The sequence below is a fragment of the Tachypleus tridentatus genome, chromosome 7 (assembly GCF_004210375.1).
Source record: "Tachypleus tridentatus isolate NWPU-2018 chromosome 7, ASM421037v1, whole genome shotgun sequence".
NCBI lineage: Eukaryota > Metazoa > Arthropoda > Merostomata > Xiphosura > Limulidae > Tachypleus > Tachypleus tridentatus.
Genome location: NC_134831.1, coordinates 118255910 through 118264263, shown reverse-complemented (window position 1 = coordinate 118264263; position 8354 = coordinate 118255910).

Below are 8354 nucleotides of genomic sequence, written 5' to 3'. Positions count from 1 at the left end.
AGTGCTAAAAATAATATTTCTGGTGCAGCTGTAACTCAACGCATGATGAAACAATTCACGTGTAGAATGTAGTCCTCTTAAGCCATGCCTACGAATACTAGTCGAGAATTATAAAGCAAAATGAAAATTCTGCTGAGTTATAGTGACTAACAGTCACCATATTTTTTTTGTGTTAAAGATGACAGTGACTTATGTGCTACAACAGAATATTAACACGCGTGTGTTTTTTTTATAGCAAAGCCATATCGAGTTATCTGCTGAATCCACCGAGAGGAATCAAACCTCTACTTTTAGCGTTGTAAATCCGTAGACTTACTGAATATTAATACGTTTTTCTTTGCCATTTCAAGTATGATTCTTACTGTGTTTCTCCCACGAGACCGAGGATAACTAAGAGGTTAGTGTGCCCGGACAGTGCCCAGAGGTTCGAGGTTCGTATTCTGTTCCCTGCACTCCTTCACTTCTGGCCGTGAATTCACTGTAAGAACAATATTGAAATTCCACCTTTCTTTACACATCAGTAGACCAAAAGATGGCGCTGTTGTCTGTATTGCCCCTTAATATGGTTTACATAAGAATTTGTGGATCCTTGTGTGAAAATTCTAAAACAAACAAACTTTTTAGTCGAATTCATGAATTACGGCCGAAACTATCGCTAACAGTGAGGACACCAAACTGATCAAAATGTATTCTAATTTTTGTAAATAAATACGTAATAAACATATAATTAACTAACTATACAGATGGCGGGGTTAATTATTACTTTCGCTCTAAGCATACATAACTTAATCTGATCAGAAGTTGTTGTTTAACCATCTTACGAGTCATTTGAAATATTACAAGAGTTAACACAAGAAGATAAATAGCATTAGAAATCATTTTCATTCAAAAATAGACACTAAAAGGGAATAAATAAATATTTCTGAATGGCATTATTCATATTGGAAGAAAACTGCCGATAAAAACCCTAAGGCGCTTGACAGATGGCGCTGTTTTAAGGATAGGTTTATTCTAATAAAACAAACCTATTCTCTTACTACAGTTTTAACGACAATATATGCACTAATTCCAAGAAATTAGAGTTATAAGTTTTTTAACTATATAAGTCCCTAGTTTTAGAAAATTTGTCTTCATTTTACTTTTTTTTTTTATAACTGACTGTCCCACCAGCTAAAAATCTTCGTCGAGTTTGATAAACTAGTACTGGTACAGTACCACCATCTAGTGATAAACATCAAACTATTACTAACAAAAAGATATCAGAATTCCGTTATAAGTGTTTTGTTTTAATGGTTATGACTGGAATAAACATTAATAACATATAATAGTCAATAAATAGCCGATATAACAAAATGATAGTTTATAATTACTACTAAGACTTATATAATATTACGTTTTTCTTATATCTCTACTTGGTGATCATATAACATTGAACTGACATCGTGTGGCCACAGTATAACAGGCCAAGTTACAAATAAAGGTTAAAAGATAAGGAATTTCTACGTAAAACCTTTATTACGAATAAAATGCAATCTCTTGAGGTCACCGTGACCTCAGGTAAGTTACCCTTTTCACATTAAAATTATCTCAAAGAGGGCATCCTTTTGATATTACTAGGACTCACATAGGTCAAACTTCTCACCTTACATTAGCCTCAGAGAGTTTAACTTTCCGAAGTTACAATAACCTCATGTAGTTCAACCATATGAGTTTATGATATATTCAGGGAGGTCAACCTTCTTACGTTTGAGTAACCTCAAAGAGGTTAATTTTTCGACGTTATCAAGCTAAACAGACACGCCGAAATAATTTTTCTTAATGTGTGGAGTGAGAGTTTGCCCTATTAAAATGGAGTCAAGTTGTTTTTATAACTTTACTACTAATTCACGTGTACATATATAAAATAATATATACATATATAAATTCTTATTTTATGTGTGTTTGTAAGAGAGAGAAATTTGTATTTCCGGCTTGTCTATACTTTAGTTTGTTTATAAAATTTCATTCAAAACATAGATTGCAAGAAACTTTTCTAAATACAGTGTTATAACACATACTTTGGAGAAACCTGTTCTAAATACAATGTTATAACACATATGTTGGATATACTTGTTCTATATAGTGTTATAACACATATGTTGGAAAAACTTGTTCTAAATACACTGTTATAACACATACGTTGGAAATACTTGTTCTAAATACAGTGTTATAACAGATATGTTGGAGATACTTGTTTTAAATACAGTGTTAGAAAAGATTCTCAATAGAATATAGTTTATATAGTCCACTATTCATCTCCCCTAGTAACTTGATAAGTTTCAGCTTAGCTATAAATTTTATAACCTCATGCTTTATCTCACCTTATTCAACACGTCATGCGATCCTTAATCAACTTAATAATACGAGTTAAATGTTCCTTTTCCAGGGATGAAGGAAGCATTTTTTTAATTGTTCGAGAAACTCAGAATAGTGTGCAAGGCACATTCTGAAATGTAAGATATGTCAATGTTAAAGAAGTCTAGGGGCATGCCCCCTAGGAAAATTTTGTAAAATACTCTGAGATTGAATATTGTACTGAATTTATTATAATTTATTGAAAGAAGTATTAATTATTTACAAGCGATTCTTTATGATCCACAAAAATAGGTTCTCACTAACACTTATACTCACCATTATACTATAATGGAACACTTGCTTATATGATACTGGAAAAACCTTTTAATTACGCGATGTGCAACCCCAAGTTCGCGAATTTTTTATCATGTGTTCATGTAAATTTGCAATAATATCACGAATTTCCCGTTTCGTCTCCATTTTCCTTCACGGAGAACTTACTTTTTTCTATTTGCAGAATGTAGATATGACATCATGAATACGTCACACGCGGGTCTTATGCACTGGTGCCATTTGTAATCGGCTTGTATCTATAAGCAAGCACAAGCATGCACACTTGCAGATTAAACATGTAATTTATTGCGGTGATTCGTACATGTTACTGTAAATCTATTTACTGACCTATAAACAATTTTTAAAGTGCAAGTTAAAGTGTAAAAGGCCCTACAGTTACTGTGACAAAATGTTGGTCACTCTCCTGCTCCGGCAGATATGCACAAGAGCTCTGTATTTAACAAACGCGTCGTCAACAATGGAAATGGCGGACACAGTGTAGTTGAAAAACTCTAAAGGGCAGAACAAATAATTTTGGGTTAAAATAAAAGTATAATAGGTCTGATACCAATGTCTTATAAGAAGTATAAATAATTATAATCCTCGTTCGCCAGCTCAGAAAACGCGTTCACACCATAACAGTTAATAGTGATGTGATTTTAAACTATATTAGATATACTCGTATACATTACCAAAGTGTTTACGATAGAATTAAAACTTAACATGAATCAATCGCCATCTACTGGTGCTGTACATATGTTTAATGGGACACCACGTACTTCATTATAGTTGTTTTGCATCATGTTACTGTATATTTTTCATTAAAGATAAAATATGTTTCATAGTATATCTTTATTTTATTTATAATATACTATATTATGTGTAGACTACTTTAACAAAACTGTTCGTAAGTTGTTGTTTATTCGTTTTTTAAGTAACACATTTTAAACAGTAAAATTTCATGATGTAAAATAAATAGTTAACAACTCTCTCGGTAGATGACAGCAGCTCCATACCCTCACCTCACGCATATCACGGAGCCACACGTTACGTCATCCAGCATATATTTCTAGTACTGTCATTAAAAACTAAGTTTTATTTTTAAAACTAAGGTTCCGGTTGGAAATAAAGTTTAGTTTTCTCATTTCATCGCCCCCTTCCCCTGGTACAGGTCTACAGATTTACAACGCTAAAATCAGGGGCTCGATTCCCCTCGGTGGACTCAGCCTGATGTAGCTTTGCTATAAGAAAACAAACATACTCATTTCCTCGGTGGCTCAGTGGTATATCTGCAGACTTACAACGCTAAAACCCGGGTTTCGATACTCGTTCGATACTGGGCAAAGTACAGATAGCTCTTGGTGAAGCTTTGTGTTTAATTACAAATAACAACAAATTTTTTTTTGTAATTTATGTTCTGTTCAAAACAATAATAATACATTAACGAAATGCACAAGCATCATATTTATTACTTTTTTCACGTCCTCTCTAACGCGTGGGGCCCGGCATGGCCTAGCGCGTAAGGCGTGCGACTCGTAATCCGAGGGCCGCGGGTTCGCGCCCGCGTCGCGCTAAACATGCTCGCCCTCCCAGCCGTGGGGGGTGTATAATGTGACGGTCAATCCCACTATTCGTTGGTAAAAGAGTAGCCCAACAGTTGGCGGTGGGTGGTGATGACTAGCTGCCTTCCCTCTAGTCTTACACTGCTAACTTAGGGACGGCTAGCACAGATAGCCCTCGAGTAGCTTTGTGCGAAATTCCCAAACAAACAAAAACAAACCTCTCTAACGCTATATTTTTATGTAACAAAGTATGTTTTCCAACACCCTTGAAACATTTGGCATTTTAAATTAGGGCATGGAACATCGATTCACTACCCAAGAGGTTGAAGAGAAAACATGGAGAATGTTCAGTGCTCTTGTACACTTGACCCGTAGCTGCTTGATGTGTGGTATAAAGGTCAGCTTACGGTCAAAGATAAGCCCCAAAAACTTTACCTTAGGAACCACGGGAAGCACAACTTCACCGACACGGAGTTCAGAATCGGGGTGAATACCCCATTGGCAGCGAACGGTCTTAGAAAGAAAATTTAAAGCTGTTTGCTCTGGTCCACTTCAGTAAAGGATTGAGGGCAGTCTGTAGTTGCCGTTCAATATACCTCATGTTCGACGACTGACATGAGATGTGAAACTCGTCGACATAGAGTCCATTTGCAACAGTAAGAGGGAGTTGTTCAGGGATGGCATTAATCTTCATACTGAAAAGTGTGACATTCAAAACACAGCCCTGAGGGACTACAAGTTCCTGTAGAAAAGAACGGGAAAGTGTCGAATCCACACGAACTTGGAATCTCCAGTCCATTAAAAAAAATTAATAAAATGGGCAAATGGCCACGTAACCCATATGAGTGAAGTTCTAAAAAAATGACATACCTCCACATGGTATCGTAAGCCTTCTCAAGGTCAAAGAATACTGACACAAGATGTCGCTTAAGAAAGGTTTTTCTGATCGGCGTTTCAAGTTGAATACGGAAGTCCACAGTGGAGCACAGTCATCGGAACCCACACTGGGTGGGCGAAAAGAGGTTGTTTGATTTAGTAAGTTCACCACTATTGAGTTGTATCTACTTATGGTTAAAAGGTTAGGATAGAGAAAGATTTGTCATAAATGGCCAGGTGGTAAAGGCGCTCGACTCGTAATCTGGGGGTTGCAGGTTCGAATCCCGGTCGCACCAAACATGCTCGCCCTTTCAGCTGTGGAGGCGTTATAAAGAAAGTGACGGTCAATCTCACTATTCGTTGGTAAAAGAGTAGTCCAAGAGTTGGTGGTAGGTGGTGATGACTAGCTGCCTTCCCTCTAGTCTTACACTGTTAAATTAGGGACAGCTAGCGCAGATAGCCCTTGAGTAGCTTTGCGCGAAATTCAAAAACAAACAAACAAACACTCAAATACGCTCTCTAGTGAGAAGAATCTCAATTATGTTTGACATTAAGTAACTCGTATAAGTTGAGCGTTATTTCGCCTTCAAAACGTACACGAAGCAGTTCTAAGTTCTACCATCGTGGGATATAATCAAATGATAATAACGCTATGAAACACAAAATTTGTCCCTGGATAGTACGTGTTATTTCTTAATTTCGTATGTTATAAAAGTACAGAAAATGGCCATTATTCCCTTCAAACTTTGCTTTTGTGACCCGGATAATGAAATTTAGAAATTAATCTATTTTCTGTGTTAAAACGGGCAAATTTGCACATTTTCATTTACATAAGGTCTGAATAAAACAACATATGAATCAAGATTTACATGTATTTATACTAAAGTTATACAAAAATGTTTAGAAGTGAGTAATTTCTCGAGATTTGCGACTGTAATGTAAATCATTTTCATGTATCATCCCCCAAATATAGTCTCCCATCATGTTTTCGTTCTACGCTCCTTGGTAGCGGAGTTCAAAGTCCAGTATATCTTGATGGAAACGCTCGCCTTGTTCCTCTGAGTGTGATCCCGTGTTCTCCTTGAATTTATCAAGATGAGCGTCAAGGATGTGGACTTTCAGGGACATCCTGCAGCCCATTTTGCCATAGTTCTTCGCCAGAGCCTCAACCAGTTCCACATAATTTTTGGCCTTGTGATTGCCCAAGAAGCCCCGAACCACTGCGACAAAGCTGCCCCAAGCTCTTTTTTTCCTTTCTACTGAGCTTCTTGGGGAATTCTGTGCACTCCAGGATCTTCTTTATTTGTGGTCCAACGAAGACACCAGCTTTGACCTTTGCCTCAGACAGCTTAGGGAAGAAGTCTCGAAGGTACTTGAAGGCTGCAGACTCTTTATCAAGAGCTGTGACAAATTTTTTCCTAAGACCAAATTTTATGTGTAATGGTGGGAACAACACCTTCTGGAGGTCCACTAGTGGCTCACACTTGACATTGTGCCTCCCCACAGAGAACTCGGTTCGTTGTGGCCAGTGCTTCCTGCTGCACCAAAGGCAAAGATAACAGGGAAACTTGGTAAAGCCTCCTTGGAGACCCATCAGGAAAGCCACCATTTTGAAGTTTCTGATAACCTCCCGACCATACTCATCATACATCAAGACAGATGTTGTCACAGGTACTCTTTGCTCTTGTCTTGATAAATTGGCCACATACACAGCAGAATGCGTCTTGGAGAATGCTTGCAGCTTCTGGATGCCATCTCTGATAAATTTCAAATAGGTCTATGTTTTTACTTAGGCAGCTAGAACTAAACTGAAGTGGTGAGCCCTAGTATATATATTACTATGGAAAGTTCTAGAAATTTTAAAAGGTTCTTCAAAAGTCTTGTAAGTTCTAGAAAATTCGAAAAGGTTCTTCCAAATTTTCGTAAGTTCTACAACATTCTAGAAAGTTCTTGAAACTTCTTGTCAGTTAGAGAAAATTCTCTATCAGGTACTCAGCACTGAATCTACCTGGAATGTTCTGGAAAATGGGTAAATTTGAAAATTTCAAAACAAAAGCAAAGTTTGAAAAGAAAAATAGGTCTTTTCCATTTACTTTAGGCATAAGCAGTTGGGAAATAACACTTTCAGCCCAGGAACAAGAAAAAGTAAAAGTTGTGTTACATAATGTAATGATATATTCCCCTAGACATGAGCGCAACGGGAGTGGGAACTGGGTGGAGCTTTCTTATTAGCCTTAAGATTTATACAAAACATATACACTAGAAAAAGACATATTTAGACAGTTGCGTGCTTACTCCTATTCCAAGTTACTTTAAAACAATGAGAAATACAATTACTTATACTTGCCATAAGACATTAGTATTAGGCCTATTACGTTGTTAACACTACATTTTTTACGAAGTCCTCAAGGATTTTTCAGTAGTTAAAGGACGTTGTAATAATAATATTTAAACTACACTACATTCGCCGTATTCACTGCCGACGTAAAAACTGAGTACGGTCCGTGATGTCCATATTATTAGAAACTTAATACATATGTGACGTGTAATTAATTATTATCATATTTCGCCAGCTTAGAATGGCCCGGCATGGCCAGGTGGTTAAGCCACTCGATTCGTTATCTGAGGGCCGCGGGTTTGAATCCCCGTCAACCCAAGCATGCTCGCCCTTTCAGCCGTGAGGGCGTTATAGTTTACTGTCAATCCCACTATTCTTTGGTAAAAAAGTAGCTCAAGAGTTGGCGGTGAGTGGTGATGACTAGCTGCCTTCCTTCTAGTCTTACACTGCTAAATCATGGCCGGATTTGATTTATTATTTTATTTCTTATGGAATTAATTTGTGTTTTTAGTGTCGGATTTCGATTTTGTATGTACTGTCTGAGTAGTTTCTTTGATTAGGTGTATTATTTCTTGATGTGGTTGCCACATGTGTGTTGAGGTGAAGTGTTTTTGTTTTGGTATTGTACTGTTAGCTGCATGTAGTACGCACTCAGAGATTATACGACTATATGCATCTATATCTGATACATCTGATGTATATTTATGCATATTTATCTTTTCCTTTCATTTTTTTGCAAGTGAGGGGTAAGATTGAAGATACACCAGACTGGAAGGTGGTTACTCTCCATATCGTGACCAACTGAAAAGACCTATTTCACTAATTACAAAAACATCTGGTTTTATGGTGTTGATTATATCTTCATGTTTCTTGGAAGCAATAGCATCCCAGATATCGATGTGTAATACTGT